The sequence below is a fragment of the Ambystoma mexicanum genome, chromosome 10 (genome assembly GCF_040938575.1).
Source record: "Ambystoma mexicanum isolate Mex_15411 chromosome 10, UKY_AmexF1_1, whole genome shotgun sequence".
Taxonomy (NCBI): Eukaryota; Metazoa; Chordata; class Amphibia; order Caudata; family Ambystomatidae; genus Ambystoma; species Ambystoma mexicanum.
Window position 1 is genome coordinate 109348537 of NC_090932.1, and position 12063 is coordinate 109360599.

Sequence of the window (12063 nt, forward strand, 5' to 3'; positions counted from 1 at the left end):
ATCCCATCCCTGTCATAACTACATTTATTTTTTCTACTATAAATATGATGTATATTATTCTGTGATAAATTCTTTTTTTTTAGAAATCCCAAGTAATAGTCTGCAGACTATTAGGCTGCCTGGGGTGTCCGTTTACAAATTGTAAATGGGCCGTCTGTGGCCATCGTGCCGTGTCCAGGCATGTCCGGTCCCGCTTGCCGCACTTTTAATTAGTCTGTGGACAGCATGCACATTTACGGACATCCCCGTGCATGTGCCCTGCAGCTCCTGTCCGCCAATGTCCACGGATTCCAGTCAGTGCCACGGATGCTGCCTGGACGTCATCATGTGACTGCACCAGTGCAGCATAACGGCCTGTCTGTGGACGGTTTAAACCAGCATTTTCATCCAATCTAGGATGTTTCAAGTTGAAAGTTTACCCTTGCAGAGCTCCTAGACCCATGCTTAGTTGATCTATCAACTTTTACAACTTTCCATGGCCTATTTTTGACTCGATAGTCCGCAGACAGTTGCACAGTCCCTGGACGGTACCTGTGAATGGACTCCACCCATTAACTCTAGTCATTCTCAATGTGGCTATCCAGAAGAGAGCACCTTCTTGCAGTTCTTGAGTTCCTGCTTGGACTTAACTGCAAAATGGCATCACTCATGGCCATCCCTCCTTCCCAGAGAGGGTACAAAATAGTACTAGACACCATTATGCCAAAAGATACCATTATAAAAAAAAAGTCCCCAACAAACTTTCAACCAAATGTTCCTTTCGACCAAACAAACCATCTGGTGTACAAATGGACATGAAGCTCAATATGTAACGTACGGCAACAATCCTTCAAATCTTTACGATTCCTCAATCACTACGTGAAACTAAAAGACAAAAGTAGAAAGAAAACTTTACAAACCATGGACCCCTGCCCAGTGAGCAGCCACACCTGACTGTGAGGACATTCATTAGCCTTCATTCCAGGAACTGCTTGCAAAAGCACCCTCCACCACATCAAAATGTTAGCAACACACCATTCCACTATACAAAGTCTTCCACATAGACTGTACTATGCAAAAACTCCTGCTCTTTATCTGCAACATTTGAATAACATTCTCCTATGTGCAACAGCCAAAGAACTCCTTTGAAAAATAGAGCACATCCAAAGTAAATATTTTGGAACTGAAGTTCAAATAGAAAATTCAGTAACTTCAGAAAACATTAGCGGAAACTTCACAAACACCAGCCCCTTAACAAACACATACAAAAAGAAATAGCTAAGTTTCAAAACACATCTGCTGAAACACCAGACCAAGTATGTGGCCCTCATTAGGACCCTGGCGGAGGACCATGGTGCAATTTGCACCATGGTCCATGGCGCTAAGCTGCCAACTCCGCCAAGGTGGTTGGCGGACTTACCGCCCCATGCCGACCTTGGCGGGGCGGTAAGTCCCCAATCCCCATTTTACCCTTCCCCATTCCCATTCTTGCCCCATAGGGTATAATGGGAGTGGGGAAGGCGTTAATTACGCCACCGTAAATTACGGTGGCGTAATTAACAACAAGTCCCATAGCGCCATGGATTTTTCCGCCTGCAAAAAGCAGGCGTAAAAATCATCCATGGCGCTACGGGAACTCGTAGTCTGGCGGAGAGGTACGCCATTCACTACGCCGGCGTAAAACCCTCTCCGCCAGGGTCCTAATGAGGGCCTGTGTCTGTTGTTGCAGAAAGTTTTATAAAAAAACAACACAAATAGTAGATATGGCCTACAAAATAGAAGCCAAAGAGGAGTCCCAATGGTTCCAATTAGCTTTCTAACTAACAACAGAAAATAAATACAAAAGAACTGACCCCTCAATAGTTTGCATGTGCTACAATACACAGCTTGACAATAACCAAATGCCATCATGTGTTATCACTAATATTCCCACTTCCAAAGGCTCACCAACAACTTAACCTGAATGAGAGCATTATAATCCAAATAGTACACCTATTTCAAGCTATAATACGCTTTCAACCGAAAACAGCCAAATTACATCCATCTGAGTTACTAAAAGGCATCCATGGCAAAGTAGTATATTTGTCATTAGAACCTAAAGAAAATGTAGAAATTCTAGGAGTACAAGGGCCAATAGCTCAATCTTTCATTGATTGTACTAGTTAATGGTGTACCAACAAAAGATTAAAAAAATGTGGCAACAACTAGTCAACTTAAACAAAGTTAGACAAGCCCTAGAATAGCTTTAAAAACAATGAACACAACAAAGATATAAACAGAGGAAAATGTAAGAGAAACCACCCAAATAATTCAAGATTCACCACAAAATGGCCAATTTCAACATTTTAGACCAGTATACAATTCACCCACTACACTCCAAAGACACCATAGAAGATGCATTAGAAACATATCAAATACGTTAAGCCAAAGAATCCCCAATGAGCACATGGAGAAAAGTGTAGAAGCATGTTCTTTTCCTCTACTCTTTCCCACAGGAAAGGAAAAGGAGGAAGATATGACGAAAGGTCCACACAAATTAGTGCATATGAATATCGCTCTTTTCAAATATATTCTGAAGATCCCAGATTCAAACAAAAGGTAGAACACATTTTCCACCTCATATTTGAAAGTGAACTAGCAACTCTATGCTATGGAGTTGCACACACATAATAAAAAAGGCTCTAATTCATTAAACATGTCCGCTACTCAAGTGCTTCAAAAGATAAAAGACAAAGATGAAGTTTTGCAGTCAAGTATCGCAAATCTCTTGGCAAACATGTGTGGTAGAAAAGAATACTGGTTCCGATGTCACGCTGATGTACGTTGTATGCTAAGGAACCTAGCCTTTGTTACTTTAAGTTGTGCAGAATACACATGGGATGACGTACAGGACTTCTTACGCACTGCAAACCGATATAAAGAGGGAATAGATATAAAAACACAGGAGAACTCTGTTCTCCTGACCCTGACAATGTATTAAGGTACTTTCACCATCGCTTCATTGCCATGCTGCACTTCATCTGCAATAAAACTACCCCACTTCATTTGGAGAAAATAATATGAATACAGAGGAGCACCACACATCCAAATGCTTCTATGGATACAAGAGGATGCCAAATGTGGCCATAAACATTGATGCCACTGTTTTTCAGTTTATTGAAAAATGCATTACCTGCGACATCCCTTCAGAAACCACACACAGTGACCTATGTACACAAATCCTACTCTTCCAAAAACACAAGTGTGGGAAATACTGCCAACGCAGATATAAAAACAAAGGTAAATACTATACGAAATGTGGCTTTGACTGCCCTAGACCAGTTTGCGCAATGTCCTCTGTTAGTCACAGTGTAAAAGGCAAATCCCCTAAAAACGCATACAGCATTAAAAGGGATGAAGCATCCAAGTACATCAAAGATTACAATACAATCATTGCCCTCTTGTGGAATGCAAATATAGACATACAATACATTGCAGACAATTCCACTGCAGTTGCGAGATATGTCACAGCCTATCTCACCAAAGCTGAGAAAGCAGACCTAAAAGACCTCTGGGATGACATATCATCAGACAAACAAATACTGTCACAAACATTGTGCAGCTTCGGTATAAAAATCTCACCAAAGCTGATAAAACAGAGCTAAAAGACCTCTGGAATGACATATCGTCTGACAAGCAAACACTATTTAGAGGAGGAGCCAAATGCCCTCTATCAGAAGCTCCTCCCCCATGTTGCCTATATGTTTGGAGCCGGAAATTGCGACATGCGTAGTACCAGTAAGGATGCCTATACCACAAAGAATCCCAGAGACAAGGTATCCACTGAGAAAACCCTATATGCATTCGCGAAGAAGTAACGTCCTTCTGGAAAAAGTCCTGGTAGAAGTATGAAAATGATTGAGAAAGAAGACTGGTGATGTCACACGAAACAGAACTGACACCCTCAGAAGAGACACAAATAAAGAAAAAATATAGACATTGTGTAGGATCTGAGAATGAGGTGTCGAAGTAAAGCAACATTTCGGGATCGAAATGAAGATGCTTGTGTGAAGAAACACTGAAGAAAATGTAAAGTCATTTTACAACTGTACAGATGGTGTAACGCAAGTAGACAAGTAATTCCGAGGCTGGCTATGTAGTGAATAGATTGCGGTGATGCACCAATGTATATACATAGGAATGTATAGAATCTGGATGTTCCACAGTGCACTTTAGCAAACATGAACCCCATGAATGGAAAGGGCTTGAAGTGTGACGCAGATGAAAATAGCTGATGGCGAAGGAGAATTCAAGAAAGGCTGATTGGCCACCAAGAGTCGAGGCCACCGTGAGCCTGGTTGTCTGTCAAGAAGTTACATGAATGTGAGAAAGAAACAAACTTCTGTTTGCTGTGAAATGGAAAAACACTGAAGGTGCCAAGAGTTCATCACTTAATAGTATTATATGCAATGAAAAGCTTGAAAACGTGGTCTCCAGTCACATGGTCATATAGAAATAGACTGTGGGTCGAGCTACACCGAAACCAGAAGATAAAACCATGCGCACGCCCTGTTATTCTCAGGCACAGTGAGCCTCTACAAGGCCAAGTTCAAAGCCTAATTGAATGACAGACTGCAGGAGTGATGATAGATGTTGGGTTAATTGGGTGGGGAGGCATGACCAGGCTGATCCTCCTAGCACCTGGGGTACCAGCTTGTGTGCTGCTAGCAAGTGGAATATTCTAGAAGGGTACAAGCGTGCCAGCCAATCATAGAGGGCCACGTATCAAAGAGCCCTATAGTTTGTGTAACCAATAGAGTGTTGAGTATTAGTATGACACGGAAGAGGACTTGCACTTGGGATCAGATTAGTTGTCCACCTGATCTTAGAGACCCAATCACAAGCCCTGTCAGTATGGAACGTATACCTAGATGTTCCCTTTAAGCCTATCACATCCCCTACTAGGTTTTGCTTATTTGCCACGTAGGATGACGTCAGTAGTGACACATTTTTAGCTTAATAATGTTGTTTTTTCATTAACTACTTTGAGTGCGAGAAATCGAGCGAACGTCCATTGATGTCCGTTGTAACTCCCTGTTTTAGATAATTGTTAATAAAGCAGTACTTAGTTTTGCCAACTTCCTGAGTCGGTTTGTTTATTGATGTATGAGTAAGTTCTGCAACCACATCCATTTCTAAGTATTGCAACCTCGTCTTAAAGGGCCCCAGGTCCCGGGGTTAATGTATTACGAAAGGTTTGTACAGCTTCGGTATAAAAATGCTCTCCCATAGAGAATGCAGGTGCTATGAAGCTTCAGACCGTTTAACTGGTACAGCCTTATATAGGAAATCTGAAAACATTGTCTGGCTAAACCTTGGTCCAGCTTCATCCCAAAGAAAGAGTACTAAAATCCTACCAATAGATAGAAACAATAGCCGCAAATGATTCCAACAGCCAGGACATTTTTAAAAAAGAATTTTATTGACACATACTACCCAAACAGAAGTACTGCTTTGGAAAACATGTGCTTGTACAACATAGCCCAAAGCTGCTCCTAAAAAAACAATGTCACGCCAGATGTGACAACTGGCAAATGTTCATTTTCAAATTGTGAAGGAAGCCTAGCAAAACGTATATTGCCCAGTCCAATTAATCATGTAACATTATTGTTTAAATCTCCACAACATAGAGAACTTTATTACATGGCCCTACTGCAACTTTTTAAAGCTTGCAGGAAAGAAGAAGAATTATTAGGTGACCATGACTCATTTGAAGCTGCATTCAAGGCAAATGAAAGTGGTACAGATGATTTCTATTTTTTAATTATTTATTTGTATTGTACAAGCCTTTAAAAAAAAGAAACAACATGCATACACAACAACTCATCCAATCACAATTTCAGAAACTATAAGAATTCCATTTCAAAGGGCAGAAGGTGTGTGGGCCATCTAAGTACTTTGCAGTTAGCGTCACCACAATGAGAACTAAAGTTCCATCAGTCTTCTCTTTCTATATCTGTGGTTGCTAGAAACTTTTCTACTTCTGCCAAGAAAAGAATTAAAGCAAAGGTTACTTTTTTGTCCCCACCATCAAACATCGCCTGCCACCAGTTTTCTGCACTCAAGAGTCCGGTACTTTGTCATCAGCGGTCCCAGATGTTTTGTCCTTTGAGCTTGTAGTGCAGTACAGAAGAGCATTAGATGTTTTAGTGTTTCTTCCTTCTGCTTGCAGAATCTGCAGTTTAGGCTCCTGTCCCCCATGTTACGCCAAGTTTTTAGCCTGTCTTTGGTTTTGAATGCGTTAAAACGAAAGCGCATGTACAAGGTTCTTCTGTCTTTGTCCGGAAACAATTCCACATATCTTTGTAGACTGTTAAGTTCTCTAGATTCACTGGGAACATCTTTCATGAGTCTACTATTTATTCTTTTGTTCCCAGTTAGAATCCAGTCCAGTCTCCATACTTTCGTTTGGCTAGGTTTGGGTTCTCATGCAGAGTTTTCAAGTCTATTTCATAGGAGTCCAGGATGGCCTCACACCGATTATTCCATAGTGTCAGCAGGCAATCAGGGTTGCCATTGCCAGGATTATGCAGAATTTTAAACTGTGGAGCAACATCTTTCATGGTTGTTTTCGAAACAGTGGCCCTCATTCCGAGTTAGGAGGTAACCATGGAGTAAATAGCTCCATGGTTGCCTCCCAACTCGCCAGAAATCCGGCATGGTGTATGGAGTAATTACCGGTCCCATTCCAAGGTTGTAGGGACCGGTAATTCCCCATTCACCTTTTCCCTTCCCCATTCCCATTTCTGCCCCATAGGGCTCAATGGGAATTGGGAATGAGGTAATTACGGCACCGTAAATTACGGTACCGTAATTACCTCCGAGGTACCTTTGCGGGTCCCGTAATTTACTCCTGCTAAAAGCAGGAGGTAAAGAGGGACCCGCAAAGGGAACTCGGAATACGGAGGTAAGGGATTACCGGCATCTGTGCCCTTACCGGCGCCGGTAATCCCTTACCTCCAACCTCGGAATGACCCCCATTGTTAGGATGTTCCAGCAAAGGTGCGCATTGATGGAAATTAAGTTTAGCTCATAACGAATGCAAGCCGTAGATGTTCCCCTCGGTAGCTGGAGCACTTTTACCCAGAATATGTTTTCATGGGTAGACCACAGCTCGTCTGAACAGCCAAACGCATTTTCGGCTCCAAATATTAAAGCTGGCACCACTTTTTGGCAACAGAAGTTTCTCACAGGTTTTAGGGAGAATTTCTCGTACTTTTTGTTCAATAAGCTTGGTTGACATGCAAATTGCTGACATTTTGTTTTGGCAATCTCTGCCCAAGGGCCGTCATTTAGGTTTGCACTAATGTGCATGCCCAAGTATCTTGCATTCGTTATGGTGCTTAATGTCTCCTTTCCCAGATGCCATTTGAAATTTTTCTTTATGGAAGCCTTTAGATTTTGCAGTGTTCATATCTTGCTCTTCTCTTTGTTTATGTGTAGACCATTGCTTCTCACATAGCTTTCCACTGCATCCATTTTTCGCTGTAGCCCAATCGGGGTGGCATCCAACAGGATCAGATCGTCAGCGTATAATAGCCAGCTTACCAAGGACCATGCATTTTTGGAGAAAATGAGCAGACGCCTTCACATGCTGCGCCAATGTCTGAAAGGAATAGAATGAATATGATGGAAGCGAGGAGGCATCCTTGTTTTGCACTGCAGAACGTGTTGATCGCGGCCGTTAAAGTGCCCACCTGATCAAAGCGAATCATGATGTTTGTTGCGGTGTGCAAGTCTTTAATTGCTGCTAGCAGGCTTGGAGGACAGTCTCACTTCTTCATCTTAGCCCAGAGTAATTCCCGGTCTATGCTGTCAAAAGCATGCAAGAAACCGATGAACGCTAAGTACACCTTTTTCCCAGTTCTTATTGCTTCCATTTTGAGAAGGTTTATTAGTAGGAGATTCCAGCCACAACCAATGCCCTTCATGAAGCCGGCCTGTCTCAGGTCCGTGTGATTACTTTCCATGGGCCATTTCAGAGGTTTTTGTTGCAGAAGCGTTGCGTAAACTTTCCCCAAAACGTCTAGAAGAGCTATTGGGCAATAGTCCTTAGGATTTGCTCGGTTCCCTTTCTTGAATATGGGAACAATAAAGGCACTTTTTCAGGATTTTGGGGTTACGCAGTTGTTAGATATTCTGCTAAATAGTTTGGTGCATATGTCGGCCCATTTCTCTGGATTTTTCTTTAGGGTGCAGTTAGTTAGGCCATCCGGGACGGGGGCCCGTGAAGTGCTAGCCTTTTTAATTATGTTCAACACGTCCTCTCTGTCAAACTTTAGGTCCCAATGCTCGAGTTCTGGTATAACGGGCTCGTTCCATTTACCCTTTTTGCTGTAAAGTTCAGTGTAGTGCTTTACCCATGTTGTTTCAGATACCATATTTGTCAGCAGTGCCGTTTGAGGTGCTCCCTCGTTATTAATTATTTTCCCAAATTCAGACAAGTTTTTATTTTCAATTTTTTCCATTATTAGCTCCGAGTCTTTTTGGAGGATAAGCGCTTTATGTGATCGGATCCAATTTTTATATTTTTGTTTTTCTGCACATTTAGCCAGAGTATGAAGTTTGATGTCACTTTTTGGTATTTGTCTAATTTGAGCTCGCATTTCTCGTTTCTTCTTCAACACATTGAGGTCAAATTTATGTTTAGCGACAAATGCTCTTTTTCTTGGCCCATGTTTTATTTTCCACAAATTGTGTTACTAAGTGGTTATATTCGACCTCTTTTTGTTTGTAAATATATGCTCTGGCAATTTGACTCACATCGCCTCACCCTGTTTGATTCCACCATGATCGAAAAATTCCATGGTGTGTGGTTTGCCTCAACGGATGTTGATGTCAGCGTCACCATCTCGTGATCGCTATGAATCATAGGGATCACTTGATTATGCAGTTAATGTTTAAGTCACTGCATAGCATGATGTCTGGAGTTTCGTCTTCTCCAAGCATTTCGTCCACTACTGCTGAGACTTGGTCTACAAAGGGAGATGAACCTGCTGCTTTGTGGTTCCAGTATAAGTTAATGATGTCAATGATTCCAACATCCACATTCGTATTTTTTATTGTTGTTAGCTGTATGTAGGCTGATATGTTCATTGATTTGATGATTCGGTATCCTGAACTTATTTTAACAAGGGTTAAAAGGCCAGCCATAGGCCTACCCTTTGATCTTTTGATTGCTGGGTTGATTGCTACCTCATATTGCCCAGAAATGGGGCAAACATCCAGCCACGTTTCCTGGAGGTCATATCACATCCAACCCATCGAGCCAATGTTCCTGGAATAAGTGTGGGAATCCCCTGGTAGTCCATGTTCCAAACTTGTGCACCGTCTTCTCTTTCCCAACTTGACATTAGCTTAGGGCAGATCTACTCAGTGCTTCGGCCAGCCAGCACCAATCATTTAACTTGTCTAGTTGGTTCTTGGGGTATGTACCTTCACTGATGTCTGACTTGGTTGCGTTGTCGCAAGCTATTGTTTGAATTTGTTCACCTCTACGTGATGACTCTGTTATTTCTGATTTATCACCTGTTCTAATTGAGAGTTTCGTATTGTTCAGATTTTGTGCATGTTCTCTAGGGCTCCTGGGCACCCGACCTTCACTCGCATCATTAGCGATGTGTCTCTCAAGTGGAGCAGTACTCTTTTTAATTTTTGCTTCCTCACTTTTTGGAGTATCAAGTACTTCAACTATTTCAAATCCTAATGACATGAGAGCAGGCGCTGCGTCTGTGAAGATGTTTAGGATCATTTTGGATCTAAAGTGCAGTATCACTATCGTTCTGCCTCTCTTGCACAAATTCAACAGTTTTTAGATCATCAGATTGAATTGTCCTGAGACATGGCACACAGTGAAAGAGGCGTAGTACATTGTTGCGGTTCATTATAAGGTCATCAGAGCTCTCGATGCATCCTAGCCTTACTCTGTAAGATGTTTGTACGTTCCATCTGTCTTTTTCTTCCAGTAGGATTGTGTGCCTTTGCCCTTTGGCGTATGCGCCTCGTAGGTGATCCCTCTGGGGGCAATATGACAGTATGGTTCCTGGTTTACTCATTGTCTGGGTTTTTGAGCCTTCTGGGAGGTTGCCAAAAGTTCTCTTCTCCGCAACAGATGTGCTTCACAGTTTTCTTTGCTTCCCGCTTCATCTCCAGTTTGTCCTTCACAAAAGCCATTTTTTCTCTCCTTTCTTTTAAGATGATGAAAGGTGGACTTGGTGCTTTTGTCGGCTCTCTGTCGACCTGAGGACGAGCCTGTATCAGAATGCAGTTTCTGGTGGGGGCTAGTAATTCAGGCACCTCCACCAGACCACCAGTCTTGTCTTCTGATGGTTTTATGTCGGTGTCCAGGGTTGGTACACTTTGCTCTGGTACGTCTTTTTCTACGTCATCTTCGTATACTGACATGTCCATTAGGTCAATTGTTGTTTCATCTAGGCCACCAGATTCTTCCTGCTGGTTCTGTGCTTGTCCAGACACGGGAGGCACATCTATTCCTTTTCTGGTTTTTGCCAATGTCTCGGCTTTGGTGTTGTTAACAATGAAGTTCACGGTCTTGATGTTACGTAAAAACGTTCTTGAGTTATTACATCGGCGTGCCTTTTTCATGTGTTGATTTTTCGTTTTTTTCATTTGCACTTGTTTTCTTTCCACAACTTTAAGTGTTTCAATCGTTGGGTTGCTGTTTCTCTTGAATATGTCAAATATGTTGTTTTGGGTTCCTTCTTCCAGATGAGTCCTCACCGCTTGGGCCACTTGAGGTGCACTGCAATCTTCAGGAGCGGCTGATGTTGTAGCTGTTTGTGGATCTAGGATAGCAGGATTTCCCGGCACCATGGTACTTTCCAGGACGAAGCAGGGAATTGTCATTTGGTTTCCCTGTAGGCATCATATCACCGCACTAGGTGGTTTAGGTGCTGTTAAAGATTTCTCAACTACGCCTTCTGGTGCTGTCATCGTTTTTGAAACGTCCTTGTTAATGTGACACGTTTGCTTCCCTTGCCGGCTTTCTCTTTGGGTACGCTCCAGTCGCAGAAGACTTGCTGGCTCTGCGTCCCACGCCTGAGGCGTTGTACCTTGTACTCTTGCACTGCTGGCGGGACCCAGGTCACAACATATGTCCCCTGTGCCTCCATATCCCAAGTTGTGGACCTGTTCTCTTGTGCTGCAGGCGGGACCCAGGTTACAACATACGACTCCTATGCCTCCATACCCCAAGTTGTGGGCATTTGATGGTACAGTGTTAGTCACTTCTTGCATCGAGTCTCCCTTCGTTTGCATAAACAGGCATACCCGACTGTCCCAATTACTCGACGGGCCTGTTGTAGATTTCCAGCACTCTAGAAGATTCAGTGCCTCTTTCGTGATCTCCGCTAGTAAGCTTTTTTCCATTCCATTGTTTTTCTTTTGGTTAGCAAGTGTGTTTAAGGAGGCATCTATCTTTTTGGTTAGGTCACGATGGGTCTGTTTGGATGTTATGCTCTCCATTTCCAGATTTACTAATTTTGAGTTTATAAGGGCCACCAAGGTTGTTAAGTCCTTAACATTGTCATTGATTTGCTCGTATAGTTTTATGAAGGGTGCAATGGAAATAGCCATCGATGATATCAGTATAGGTTGTAACTCTTGAATGAGTCTTTTTCCCAAGTCCATTTGAGGCTCGTAGCCCCTGGAGTGGGGTCTTGACTTGTGGAACAGCTTAGTGCGTCTTATATTTGGGTATTCGTGTTCCATGATTGACGAATCAGTTGCAGGAGACTCGGATGATGAAGATTTTGATTCATTGATGACACACCTTTGATTTTTAGACTGGAGTGTCTTTTGTCCCTTTCCACGCACCATTAATTGCTCCTGTGTCACGTCTTGTGTGATGATGTTTTTGAACTGGGAGCAACTGATTTTCAGTGACAAGTTGTTTTCGATCCTTCTTCGTTTAACTTGACCGCTTTTTCACTTTGTTAGTGTTTCGCCGCACAAGTTTTCTCTCATGACATCAAAGATGCTTTCAACAGCTTCCATTTGCGTTGTTTGTGCACTCAAATTCCCAAC